The sequence below is a fragment of the Lactuca sativa genome, chromosome 6, assembly GCF_002870075.4.
Source record: "Lactuca sativa cultivar Salinas chromosome 6, Lsat_Salinas_v11, whole genome shotgun sequence".
Taxonomy (NCBI): Eukaryota; Viridiplantae; Streptophyta; class Magnoliopsida; order Asterales; family Asteraceae; genus Lactuca; species Lactuca sativa.
In genome coordinates, this window is record NC_056628.2 from 77,252,847 (window position 1) to 77,268,196 (window position 15,350).

A 15,350-nucleotide genomic window follows, 5' to 3' on the forward strand; every position below is an offset into this window, starting at 1 on the left:
ACTCAAAGCCTTGCAACCGTTGCTACAACACTCAAATCACATCATACAAGGTCCAACCTTAGTCTACACACTAAAACCAACCATCATGACAAATAATCAACCCAGGTCAAAAGTCAACGTCAAAGCCAACATCCAACATTGACTTCAGTCAACCGCCACGTCATGGCCTTCCTTAGGAATGTCGTGACTCTCATATAATTGATAAGATGGGAAATTCCCAGTCGCCACAAATCACAAAGGGAATTTGTAACACCCAAGATTTTGAAAGCCAAGAAAGTAAAGGAAACCCTAAATTTAAGAGGGACTTGACGAGTCCAAGGAGGAACTCGACGAGTCCGAGCGGGATCCGAGTCGAGGAATAAGTGGCCAACTCGGCGAGTCGGCCAAGGCGACTCGGCGAGTAGGGTCTGTGCGAGGAAAACCCTAAATCTGGGGCTTGGAGCCTATTTAATCGCCTCATTCTTCTTCCTAGGGCTTCTTGACTGTCTCTCACACCCAGAACGCCGCACCCTAAGCCTCCAATGTGCTCATTCAAGCTTTTAGCCATTTTTGAGTAATTTAGAAGAAGAAGAAGAAGAAGTGGGAATCTTTGAAGCATCAAGGAGTGGCCTTGGATCCGAAGTTTGGGAAACATTTCAGAGCATTGGAAGGTATTAATTCGTTTCCCTCCTTCAGATCTTCTTTGGTTATGAGTTTTGGGGCTTTTAGCCATGTCTAAGATCAATTTCAAGCTTGAGGTCCAGATCTGAGGTTGCTACCTCAGATCCATGCTTGTTTTGGTTTAGAATCCCGTAAAGTATTAGCCATTGGGTGGATTTTTGAGCCTCTTGGTCTTAAACCCTAGTTTATGGTGGATTGTGCCTAGATCTCCTTCTCTACACGTAAAGTTTGCAACTTTACGTGGGGAATAGGCTTGGGAAGGGTAGATCTACAGTTTGGAGTCCATGCATGACTCGAAAGTCCTCTGCATGTAAGTAGATCCGAATGGACTCGGCGAGTCCTTCGAGTGGACTCGGCGAGTAGCTTGAAGATGAGGAGGAACTCGACGAGTGGGATGAACAGCTCGTCGAGTCGGATGAAGATGGGCATGAACTCGGCGAGTTGGATGAACAACTCGGCAAGTTGGATGAAGATTGCCTTGTGCTCGGCGAGTCTATTCTTAGACTCGGCGAGTCAGGTCGCATAGTCCCAAACCCTTCGAGTTAAGACTCGAGTCAGCGAGTCGAGCAAGGACTCAGTAAGTTGGACAGGATAGGATTTGGGAATCTGTAGACTCAACGAGTCAAGTCGTGATTGGAAGGACCTTGAGCATAAGGACTCGGCGAGTCAGTAAGTGGACTCGGCGAGTAGGGTTGAGCTGGAAGGTTGACTTTGACCAGGACTTTGACTTTGGCAAGAGTTGACTTGGTTGACCTTTGAAAGTCAGTTAGACTAAGTGTTATGTTGATATTGGTAGCTCGGGGAGCTAGTGGAGCAGCAGTTCGGAGTCAGTGGTCAGGTAGCGGTCAAAGGGATTAGCAGCAGCAGTTCAGCAGTATCAGGTGAGTTTCCCTTTGTATGAATGGGTCTACGGCCACAATGTCGGCCCATGTAGTTATGAGTAGAAGACCTGGGGGTTAGCCCTAGGCACAGTATGCTAGTATGATATCCGGACGAGGTCCAATGATAGAGGGCGGGTGCCCAAGAGATGGTTTATGTGATATTTTATTCTTGTTGTCTGTGTGATATTTGTATGTGCCTGGTAGGGAGGTGAGTGTGGGCGAGGCCCCGTATCTCACCAATAGCAGAGTGTGGATGGTGTTCCACATCTCAGTAGCAGCAGCCTAGGGGCGAGGCCCAAGTCAGGAAAGGAGTGAGAGTGGGCTGGGCCCGTATCTCACTATCAGCAGGAGTATGGACGGGGTTCCATGACTCAACAGTAGCAGGACACGGGCGGGGCCCAGAGATAGGCGAGGCCTTAGAGAAAGAGTTGTTAGCATACGTTTAGCTTATGTGATGTTATGTGATTTGTGTATGTGCTATTATATGTTAGTGGGCGGGGCCCTGTGACAGGCGAGGCCTAAGTGAAATAGATTTGTATCCGAGCGGGGCTCGAAGCTAGGCGGGGCCTGGAGTGGCGGGGCCATTGTAGCGGGCGAGGCCCGAAGAAGGGGGGGCGAGGCCCCGGATAGCGGGCGTGGCCCAGTATGTGCAGTATGTGGTTATGCATGGTATGCGGTAAAGTGGGGAACTCACTAAGATTCGTGCTTACGGTTTCCAGTTTTGTTTTCAGGTACTTCCAGTAGCGAAGGGAGGAGCTCGGGGTGATCGCATGGCACACACCATAGCTTAGACAGCCTGGGAATGGTTACTCTGATAACGAATATGTATTTTGGAAACTAATACTTTCGGTTATGATGGAAAACGATGAATTTGCTTAATGTGATGTTTTATCAAATGAAATTTTTAGTCTTGAATTTTGGGACGTTACAAGTTGGTATCAGATCCTTGGTTTGAGGGATTCGGGCATGCTCTCGGGTGTACCTGAACTCAAACCGAGGGGTCGGATGAAAAGTTTTCAAAAATGAAAAGACAGTTTCGTAAAAAGATTTTTGAGAACTAAAGACAATTTTAGAAAAACAAAAGAATTCAGAAAGAAAAAAAAAAGAACTTTGAAAAGAGACAAGAGGTGTGGTGCATGCAATCAACCGAGCTCAAGTAAGTACCCCAAAATACCCATACAAGTTTATGTTATGATTATCAGTTGATAGAACAGTATGCTAGATTAGGACTAAGGATCTAGGAATGATGCCTTATCTGCCTATTATATGTGTTTGAGCTGCATGATAGTGCTGATTAGACAGTAGTAGGATAGCCTGTTTAGGTTATGCTTGAGTTTATGAGTTGTGTTGCATGTTAGTTTAGATTCTTGTTGTTTGGATATGATTGCTTGAGTATGTTGTGGTTAGATCTTTCCCCTTGTCCGAATGCTGCTTGCTTTGTGCATTGTGGGACTTTGAGTGATGTGAGTTAGCCATTAGGTGGATACGTCACGTCACATGTGATCAGGGTTGAATAATCTCAGAGTGTTGGATTTGGCCCTATTGCGCAACTCTCGTCTGAGTCCAACCGTTGTAGGGCCGAGTCTTTTACTTGAAGGATTATCTGAGCCTCGTCACATGTGATGGTATCCAGGTGATGGCTAATTGGCATCGCAAGGAGACCTTCAGCAGCTGAGGACTGTTTGAGATGAGTCAGAGGTTTCCCTAGGGTAAGCCTAGGATGAGATAGTGCTGGGTGCAGTAGTAGTGGATAAGGGACCTGGTGGAGTCAAAGCAATTCCTGAGGAAAGTACGGATAGATGTGGAAGGTAGTATGGGCCCGTACTACTGAAAGCAGAGGATCCGTACTTGATTCAGGAAGGGCTAAGACAAGACCGGGAACCTAGTAAGGGATGTGTTTGGTCTCGCAGCAGTGATGAGTTTTCTGATAATGGTTGTGTTATATATTTCAGCATGGTGACATTGCGAGAGAGACCAGCGGGCGGGTTAGGCGCCGGAGAGGGATCGGGCTCAGGTTCTGGGGCCGAGCAGCTCGAGGAGCAGATGAGAGAGTTGATATCAGCCGAGGTTACGCGAAGTATTCTAGCTCAAACTCCTGTGATCTTTGGCATGGTCAAGGAGGGTATACTGGAGATCTTGGAGGAGAGGTTGGGAGCCTTCCGTACCGAGATGATGGCGTTGTTGGGAGCGCGTACCTTAACATTTCGAGAGTTCAGGGCCTGCGGGGTGCCAGATTATCATGGGGCTAGGGACCCCATTGCTAGCAGCAGATGGTTGGCTGATGTTGCCAACGCTTTTCGTACGAGAAAGTGTCCCGAGGGGGACAAGGTTAGACTCGCCTCCTGTCTTCTAAAGGACAGAGCGAAGGACTGGTGGGAGGAGATTGGTCATGCTCTGGGGGATGATGCCGCGTTGGACGCAATGACTTGGAGTGATTTCTCGGCCAGGTTCAGGGTGGAGTTTTCGCCAATTATTGAGGTGCAGCAGTTGGCACGAGAGTTTCAGGATTTGACGCAGACTACTGACACTGTGGCGGAGATCACCGCCAAATTCAGGGAGAGGGCTCTTCTTGTACCGCAGTATGTCGCGGATGAGGAGATGAAGAAGGCTCGGTACCATGAGATGTTGAGGGATGACATCAGGGAGTTCGTGAGCAGATCCAGCTGTAAGACGCTGGAAGATATGATTTCTCGGGCTAGAGAATGGGAAATTGATTTGGAGCAAATCCGGAAGAGGAAGCCGGATGAGGTTCAGGTAGCTGCGGGTTCGGGCAAAAGGCCCAAGGGATCGGATTCGAGATCAAGGGATCATCAGGACCGCACTCGGTGCGGAAATTGTCGCAGGGCGCACGGGGGCGCATGCAGGAGTGGTAGCGGTGGTGAGTCTGGCTGTTTCAAGTGCGGTCGGACTGGTCATTTCAGCAGGGATTGTACTGTTACCGCCGCGTAGGGATCAAACTTGATATGTTTTCACTACAACCAGCGGGGCCACAAGAAGGCCTAGTGTCCGAGTTTGTCTTCTGCAGGACGGGTGATGGCACCCGCCCCTGCAACTTTGAGGATCACGGATGGCCGTCAGGGCCGGGTTGAGGCACCTGCGGCAGGGAGCAGGGCTTTTCAGATGACGACCTTGGAGGCGCGAGCAACGCCGGACGTTGCAGGTATGCAATTTCCCATTTTCAGTTCTTTTATTTGTGCATGATTTTATTGTTATGGTTCTTCATCATTATCGGTAAAAGTATTTTATTTTGATTGGTGGATTGTGATCGAGTTATATGCCATCTGCATGCCTTGGATATTTGTATGGTAGTTAGGGGATGTGCTCTATTGAAGAAGGTTTTGAAGGATGCAGTAACTGTAGCATGCTTGGGAGAGATTTGGTGCATCTCGCTAAGTTCGGGGTGGTACAACAATTGTGATGGATTGGCTAAATCCCTAGCTATGGCGGGCTTGGGTTCCTCAGTAGATGGGTTATGGAATGGTAGCAAAGATCGGGATCTCTTTTGAGTATTGAGCAGCAAGTGGTAAGCAGGATCGAAGTGGGGGAGAATCCTCTGGGTGTGCCCAGAGAGGAGCACGCAGACCCAGAATGAGTACGTGACCTCCGAGAAGGAAGAGAAGTAGTTCAGCGTTTGATGGATTGAGGATTTCAGGGTTGGGAGTTTGAGAAACTCCCCATCAGCTAGTGCGTGTGATGGTAATGGTTAGTGATGGTTGGGAATTCAGGTTGTGGATCGCCCGTAGGACTCGAGGGAGTCGGAATGAGGATCTTGAGAGCTAATGGCACATGGGTGCCTTCGTTCTAGTAGTCAGCATTGGACGGTGATGTAAGACTACGGGTAAGCCATAGCATTCCTTAGTAGTTTTGTTAGCGGAGTTGGGACGAGGCCCTTATCTCCTAGTGATCAGATAGGGATCAGGAATGGGTAGTGGACGAGAATGGTATGGAGTTGCCTGTATAGCCCTAGAGAGGTGAGACCTTGGGAGAGGCCGCTCCAGGACACAGTTGGGTGAGACCCGTGGGCGAGGCCCGTATGAGATTAGCAGTGTAGATGAGACCTGGGAGAAGGGTTGCTCAGTAGTGTGGTTGGGTGAGACCCGTGGGCGAGGCCCGAGCGAGATTGATTAGACTAGTGGGAATAGAAGGATAGATGCGAGTGGGACCGTGGGCGAGGCCCGTGAGTTTTAGCAGCACAGGTGGGACCTGGTAGGGACCTTAGTGTCAAGTTAGGGGATCGAGAATCCCAGGTTTGTGGTGCCTGAATGGCAGAGTAGATTGAGCAGTTATAGGTGATCGAAGTTCTTTGGAAGTCGCGGGGAGCGACTATTGGTGGTGTTGGGACTAGCTACCGGTGGGAGCCAGTAAACCAGATATTGATAGGCTTGGTAAGGACCAGGGTGGTCTCTATACACCCGGGAGTCAGATGAGGAACAACATAATTGCCAGTCAGTGCCAGTGTGAGTGTGCAACATATGGTGGGAATTCAGCTAGTTGATCGCGAGGTGCTCGACACCAAGTTTCGGCAGAGAGAAGTTTCGGTGGCTATTGGCAGTGATGACCCGTGTGGGCAGTAGCGGGAGGGATGAAGTTGGCGAAGGTTAGGACCTTCTCAGAGGCAGAGGAAATAGTTAGTTTGGAGCGTTGCCTTGGGAAGGCAAGGAGCCGCGCAAGGAAAGAGGGGGGTGAATCCATATGGGTTCAGTGCAGTATTCATAGTGTGTCAGAAAGTTTGCTGTTTGAGTAAGCAGAGCTTCCAGGATGTTTGGGGTCGGGGTTGACCCAGGATTATTATCCGTAAGGGGTGGTGTTAGTCGGAATGACCAAGCTGATGGCTAGCGAAAGTAGGCAGCGGGTGTTGGATTAATTGGTGGCATATTGGAGGCAGATCGCAGGCGGTGGGCCATGGTAAACTTCGAGGATGAAGTTTAGTTGAAGTGGGAGAGAGTTGTAACACCCAAGATTTTGAAATCCAAGAAAGTAAAGGAAACCCTAAATTTAGGAGGGACTCGGCGAGTCCAAGGAGGAACTCGACGAGTCCGAGTGGGATCCGAGTCGAGGAATAAGTGACCAACTCGGCGAGTCGGCCAAGGCGACTCGGCGAGTAGGGTCTGTGCGAGGAAAACCCTAAATCCGGGGCTTGGAGCCTATTTAATCGCCTCATTCTTCTTCATAGGGCTTCTTGACTGTCTCTCACACCCAGAACGCCGCACCCTAAGGCTCCATCGTGCTCATTCAAGCTTTTAGCCATTTTTGAGTAATTTAGAAGAAGAAGAAGAAGTGGGAATCTTTGAAGCATCAAGGAGTGGCCTTGGATCCGAAGTTTGGGAAACATTTCAGAGCATTGGAAGGTATTAATTCGTTTCCCTCCTTCAGATCTTCTTTGGTTATGAGTTTTGGGGCTTTTAAGCCATGTCTAAGATCAATTTCAAGCTTGAGGTCCAGATTTGAGGTTGCTACCTCAGATCCATGCTTGTTTTGGTTTAGAATCCCGTAAAGTATCAGCCATTGGGTGGATTTTGGAGCCTCTTGGTCTTAAACCCTAGTTTATGGTGGATTGTGCCTAGATCTCCTTCTCTACACGTAAAGTTTGCAACTTTACGTGGGGAATAGGCTTGGGAAGGGTAGATCTATAGTTTGGATTCCATGCATGACTCGAAAGTCCTCTGCATGTAAGTAGATCCGAATGGACTCGGCGAGTCCTTCGAGTGGACTCAGCGAGTAGCTTGAAGATGAGGAGGAACTCGATGAGTGGGATGAACAGCTCGTCAAGTCGGATGAAGATGGGCATGAACTCGGCGAGTTGGATGAAGATTGCCTTGTGCTCGGCGAGTCTGTTCTTAGACTCGGCGAGTCAGGTCGCGTAGTCCCAAACCCTTCGAGTTAAGACTCGAGTCAGCGAGTCGAGGAAGGACTCAGTGAGTTGGACAGGACAGGATTCGGGAATCTGTAGACTCGGCGAGTCAGGGGCTGACTCGGCGAGTCAAGTCGTGATTGGAAGGACCTTGAGCATAGGGACTCGGCGAGTCAGTAAGTGGACTCGGCGAGTAGGGTTGAGCTGGAAGGTTGACTTTGACCAGGACTTTGACTTTGGCAAGAGTTGACTTGGTTAACCTTTGAAAGTCAGTTAGACTAAGTGTTATGTTGATATTGGTAGCTCGGGGAGCTAGTGGAGCAGCAATTCGAAGTCAGTGGTCAGGTAGCGGTCAAAGGGATTAGCAGCAGCAGTCCAGCAGTATCAGGTGAGTTTCCCTTTGTATGAATGGGTCTACGGCCACAATGCCGGCCCATGTAGTTATGAGTAGAAGACATGGGGGTTAGCCCTAGGCACAGTATGCTAGTATGATATTCGGACGAGGTCCAATGATAGAGGGCGGGTGCCCAAGAGATGGTTTATGTGATAGTTTATACTTGTTGTCTGTGTGATACTTGTATGTGCCTGGTAGGGAGGCGAGTGTGGGCGAGGCCCCGTATCTCACCAATAGCAGAGTGTGGATGGTGTTCCACATCTCAGTAGCAGCAGCCCAGGGGCGAGGCTTAAGTCAGGAAAGGAGTGAGAGTGGGCTGGGCCCATATCTCACTATCAGCAGGAGTATGGACGGGGTTCCATGACTCAACAATAGCAGGACACGGGCGGGGCCCAGAGATAGGCGAGGCCTTAGAGCAAGAGCTGTTAGCATACGTTTAGCTGATGTGATGTTATGTGATATGTGTATGTGCTATTATATGTTAGTGGGCGGGGCCCTCTGACAGGCGAGGCCTAAGTGAAACAGATTTGTATCCGAGCGGGGCTCGAAGCTAGGCGGGGCCGTTGTAGCGGGCGAGGCCGAAGAAGGGGGGGGGGGGGGGGGAGGCCCCGGATAGCGGGTGTGGCCCAGTATGTGCAGTATGTGGTTATGCATGGTATGTGGTAAAGTGGGGAACTCACTAAGCTTCGTGCTTACGGTTTTCAGTTTTGTTTTCAGGTACTTCCAGTAGCGGAGGGAGGAGCTCGGGGTGATCGCATGGCACACACCATAGCTTAGACAGCCTGGGAATGTTTACTCTGATAACGAATATGTATTTTGGAAACTAATACTTTGTTTATGATGGAAAACGATGAATTTGCTTAATGTGATGTTTTATTAAATGAAATTTTTAGTCTTGAATTTTGGGACGTTACAGAACGAGATCTAGGTTTCACTGAGGTATAAGGGTGTTGGAAGCTGGTAATGAACCCTAAAAGTGGCATAGAGGGGTTTAAATACGAAGCAAACCCAAAAAGAATCATGGGTTAGCCAGAATAGCTGCCACATCATGGCTATCCTTGGCCATGCCATGGTGGTGCACTAAGACACGTGATCTGTATATATGATCAGTGTTATATCGTAGGCACCCTTGCACCATATTGTGACACAGGGTTTCCCCAAAACTTTATCTTCAGTTCATGATAAGGGTTAGCTTAACCAATCTGGAACATGGGTGTTACATGTAAAATGCTTACATCATGTTATGAATTGATATTTGAGACTATTGGTAAATAAATATAAGAATGTTGCAAGCACAACAAAGTAATTGTAAGTATATTGTTGTTATCAATAAAGAAATCCAAGAAATGAACAAAGTATATTTCTATTTCTTGCACTTATTTTTTTCTCCTAGTTATTTTTATGTGTTAATTGCAAGAAACAAACAAATTACTTTGCTATTTCTTTCATTTAAGATGAACAAATACATGTTATAGTGTACTTGTCTTCTTTTTTGTTATTATAGGAAGAAATGACCAAGTTTTTTTAGAAACGTGCATTTGTTGGAATTAATAAGTAACAAGTTCCTTCTTTAGGAAATGCTTGGAATAAGCTTTATTTGTCTTCCATTATTTTTTGTGGGATTGCAGTCGTATGGAATGGACATTTAGTTTTTTTTAGTATGTTCACTATTGTTGTAGTCAATTATGAATGTCTTTTTTGCTAGTTGAAGTATTTCATTTTTATGACTTGTATTTTTCATTTGTGGTTTGAATTATTATGTTATAATATTTTTAATTAAAAATGGTATTTGAACACATATATTCATGTTTACATCTTTATGTTTTTTATTTGTTTGTACACATTTGAACATTATTACTTGCATATGTATTGGTTAATTCCCACACATAAAGTTACTTTTACCATCACATGTTAAAATGGAAACCTATACATATGTTAATTTCACTACACATCAAATTACTCTTACCCACACATATTTTATGACACTTGTAAACCAACACTTTTTAGGGGACATGCCACATCATTTGACATGACATCATTGTACTCCACGTCATAGTCGACATAACTAGCCATGCCATCTAACAATTAAAACAAATTAAAATACTTTTACATAACATAGTAAATTGTTTTAGCCACACATGCATGTGTAGATGTAGCTTAGTCTATACCTATACATACTCGATGTGTTGGTAATGATCTATATCTATAGGCATAAGGCAACATATAGTGACACTTAATTTATGTGTAGTTAATGATGACTACCAACACATAAAAGACTTATATATACACATAGTCTGTGTGGTTAAACACCCAAATTTCTTGTAGTGAGGCCACAATTATTATCTATAGCGTATCTCTTTCGTGGCGTCGGTATTACTGGTGACGAATGGATGATTGTGGAGGTAAATTTCATGTTTAATTATTTTAGAACATTATCATTGACTAGGAATGCCACTATTGATGTCACTGCAAATGGTAACGTACGACATTAGATGTTAGCTGTTTGATTGATCTAGGTATCTTATCTATAGATATGGTCTTTAGTTTCACGGTCATGTGGATTGGAATTAATAGCTTTATTGATGACACATATAGCCGTAAAATTTAAATATGTTGTTTGAGATTTTTGTCATGTACGTATCCCTACATTGCATAATATCATTTTCCTCACTTTTAGATGTAACTTGTTAAGATTTAGGATATAAGTGTGTATAATATATGTGAATACTAATGCTTAGATATCTGAAATTCATTTATTATCATAATTAATGCCTTTTTTTGTCGTTTTGTTATGTTTAAGTTTTAAAATTAGAAACTATTATAAAATTAGGTTGGTTAGTTCTAATAGTAACCAATATGTTCCCAATTTGATTGCATATTCACTTGATTATAAATATGATCAAAACGAGTTTTTTTGTTTGACCACATCTATTTTGGTCTTTCTTAGACAAAAAAGGTTATACTACTTTTCTGGCCTAGACTTGTTATCACTTTCATTCTTGTATACTAAGTATAAAAAAAGCTTATTAAGCAATAATTTTTTTGTTATTTTCCATTATTTTTATCTTTTTCCTTTAATATTTCTCATATTTCAAGTTGCCAAACTTTTGTCCAATACTAGTATAATTCAACCCATATTTGCACGAGTGTATTTTCCATTTTCTTTTTCCATTGCTTGCATATTCATAATCTTGAACATATTATGGCCATGCTTCTTTTACATTTGTTCTATATTTGCATCCTCTCCCTTCCCCCCCCCCCCCCCCCCTCTCTCTCATTTTGCTTTTAACGAATTGAGACAACCCATTGGACAGATGGATTTTCTTAATTTGACCCCTAAAGAAAAAATGTGTACATTATTTTCCATTTTCATTTTCTATTACTTTTAATACCTTATTAATTAAAAATAAAAATTATTGAATCGTTTTCAATTTTTTTTAACAAATAGATACTCTTAGACAGAAAGGGTTTTACTACTTTTCTTACCCAAACTTGTTATCACTTTCATTCTTATATACTAAGCATCAAAAAGGCTTACTAAGCAATATTTTTTTTTATCGGTTTCCCTTATTTTCTTTTTATTTTGCCTTTAAAATACCTCATGTTTGAAGTTGCCAAACTTTTGTCTAACACTAGTATAATTCAACCCATATTTGCACAACTACATGTTAATTATCTCCTTATTTAACTTTTTTTTTCTAATACACATAATCAAAACCATATATAGAAACTATATTTCAAAAAAGCACACATATACCATGATTTAATTATGTATTTACCAAAAATGATTCAACATACATGTCATTTGTCCATATTATCATAATTTTTTCTTTAGCATGATGTATCAACCATTAGTAGGCTCATTTTACATTTATAATTGATATTTACATTCCAATAAATAAAAGATTTATATTCCTTGCATAGACATAAACTTGAACATATTACAACCACATGCTTCTTTTACATTTGTTCTATATTCTCTCTCTCTCTCTCTCAACTTTATCTTGATCTCTCTATCCTGCTCTTCTTTATTTGGCTATGGCGAATTGAAACAACCCATTCGACGGATGTATTTTTCTTATTTTGGCCCCCACATACAACCCATGTGTATTATTTTCGATTTTCCTTTTCCATTGCTTGCATAAGCATAAACTTGAACATATTACGACTATGCTTCTTTTACATTTGTTCTATATTTGCATCCTCTCTCTCTCTCTCTATCTATCTCTCTACCCTTCTCTTTTTATTTTGATTGTGACGAACTGAGACAACCGATTGGACGAATGTATTTTCTTATTTTGGCCCCCACAAAAAAATAGTGTATGTTATTTTCCATTTTCCTTTTATATTACTTTTAAGACCTTATTAATGAAAAATAAAAATTATTGAATAGTTTTCAATTTTTTTTAAACAAATAAATACTCTTATCAAATATGATGAAGGTATTTCATGGCACATTCCTTAGTTATTTTAACTAACAAAAGCCAAATTATAGGCTTCCTAACAACTAGATATTCGTTAGTCTTGTGGATACAAATAATATAATCATTTATCTAAATTTTAGGATGTTACAACCAAGGTTGACGGTGGAATGAGGTCAATGGATTAATCGGCTGGGCGAGAATTAATCAAAGACCATTAATTATTAAGAAAATGTTAAAAAATTAATAAGTCTAGCTTTAATCAAAATAATATAAGTAAATAGGCATAAAAGTTTAAAAGCAAGTTTAAGAAACACAACTAATTATCATCCAAAATGTCACACCCCGACCGTCGGCGGAAACACCGGGCAGTGTAACGTCATTTCTCGTATCATAGTTATCAACTTCCTGAAAACACATGCAATTTAAAATACGTCAACATAAAATTGGTGAGTCCACAGGTTTTGACTCCATATAATAATAATACATTTTCCAAGTTCAAAAAGTATAGTTTTGAAAGTATCATTTTGACTCTCAAACATTTAGTATATATATCCTAGGTATAATGGTTTACTTACCAAATAAGTGTTATACCTAAACGTTCTTTGAACCTACAGTATAAGTATAAATGTTTGTAATTCCATACAAACTAAGTTGCTACGTATAAATCTTATTTCAATTCTATACGAGTAAAACCGCTACGTATAAATCTATTTCAATTCTATACGAGTAAGTAGGATAAGTGGTCTACTTAGTATACAAGTGTTATACCTTCTAGATTCTTATACTTAGAGTATAAGTCTTTGGGAACTTATACTTCACATTCATACTTGTATATCGACAAAGTATAATGCTTCTAAAGTTATGCTACCATGAGTCTGTAGCTACGACTGTATGGCTTAGTTTTATACCTCTCGTTATTATTACAAGGATCACATCTTGTAGTAGTACAAGGATCACACCTTGCGGTAGTACAAGGATCACACCTTGCGGTAGTTTCCGCACGCCTTATCGACGTCATATAACATATCAACATGTATGGGCATTCTGGGATCCACTTACTTGAGCTCTGATGATTGCACACATCACACCCTCTTTTTCTTTATCAAAAATCTTTTAGAAAAATCATTTTCTTTCAAAACGATTACCAATTTGTCAGCTTGAGTTCAGACAAACTCAAGAGTGTGCCCAAATCCCTCAAACCAAGGCTCTGATACCAATTTGTAACGTCCCAAAAATTCATAGAAAAATTTTCATTTTAAAAACCTTAAACCATACAAATGAGTTGTTCCAAAACCAATCAAGTGGTTATATCATTTAAACATCAGAGTAAAAGTCATAAATAGCCAATGACGAAAACGTCGAAAGTACTTGAAACCATAAACATATTAACGTTAACATAAAACTTAGTGCGTTCCCCAAAATACTACATACCATAAATATCATTAGTCCAAGCTTGACATTGGGCCCACACCATAATAATGAGCCTAGCCCTTCCTAATCAATGGGCTCAACCCAACATACAAAGGGGTCTAGCCTAATATTCAATGGGAATAGACCAATATTCAATGGGCCTATCCTACTTATGCGAATGGGCCCGACCCTATATGCATGACATGTGCCCCAGCCTAACATACAATGCAAGCATCACAAAGACAGCTAAACCACAACTCAAAGCCTTGCAACCGTTGCTACAACACTCAAATCACATCATACAAGGTCCAACCTTAGTCTACACACTAAAACCAACCATCATGACAAATAATCAACCCAGGTCAAAAGTCAACGTCAAAGCCAACATCCAACGTTGACTTCAGTCAACCGCCACGTCATGGCCTTCCTTAGGAATGTAGTGACTCTCATATAAATGATAAGGTGGGAAATTCCCAGTCGCCACAAATCACCAAGGGAATGAGAGCTAGGTTTCTCTGAGGTATAAGGGTGTTGGAAGCTGGTAATGAACCCTAAAAGTGGCATGGAGGAGCTTAAATAGGAAGCAAACCCAAAAAGAATCATGGGTTGGGCCAGAATAGCTGCCATGCCATGGCCATCCTCGGCCATGCCATGGTGGTGCACTAAGACATGTGATTCGTATATATGATCAGTGTTATATCGTAGGCACCCTTGCACCATATCGTGACATAGGGTTTCCCCAAAACTTTATATTCAGCTCATGACAAGGGTTAGCTTAACCAATCTAGAACATGGGTGTTACATGTAAATTGCTTACATCATGTTATGAATTGATATTTGAGACTATTGATAAATAAATATAAGAATCTTGCAAGCACAGTAAAGGAATTCTATTTCTTGCTTACATCATATTGTTGTTATAGTGTACTTGTCTTCTTTTTTGTTATTATAGGAAGAAATGACCAAGTTTTTCAGAAACGTGCATTTGGTGGAATTAATAAGTAACAAGTTCCTTCTTTAGGGAATGCTTGGAATAAGCTTTATTTTTCTTTCATTATTTTTTGTGGGATTGCAGTCGTATGGAATGAACATTTAGTTTTTTTGGTATGTTCACTATTGTTGTAGTCAATTATGAATGTCTTTTTTGCTAGTTGAAGTATTTCGTTTTTATGACTTGTATTTTTCATTTTTGGTTTGAATTATTATGTTATAATATTTTTAATTAAAAATGGTATTTGAACACATATATTCATGTTTACATCTTTATGTTTTTTATTTGTTTGTACACATTTGAACATTATTACTTGCATATGTATTGGTTAATTCCCACACATAAAGTTACTTTTACCATCATATGTTAAAATGGAAACCTATACATATGTTAGTTTCACTACACATCAAATTACTTTTACCCACACATATTTTATGACACTTGTAAACCAACACTTTTTAGGGGACATGCCACATCATTTGACATGACATCATTGTACTCCACGTCATAGTTGACATAACTAGCCATGTCATCTAACAATTAAAACAAATTAAAATACTTCTACATACACATAGTAAGTAGTTTTAGCCACACACGTAGATGTAGCTTAGTCTATACCTACACATACTCGATCTGTTGGTAATGATCTATATCTATAGGCATAAGGCAACATATAGTGACACTTAATTTATGTGTAGTTAATGATGACTACCAACACATAAAAGATTTATATCTACAC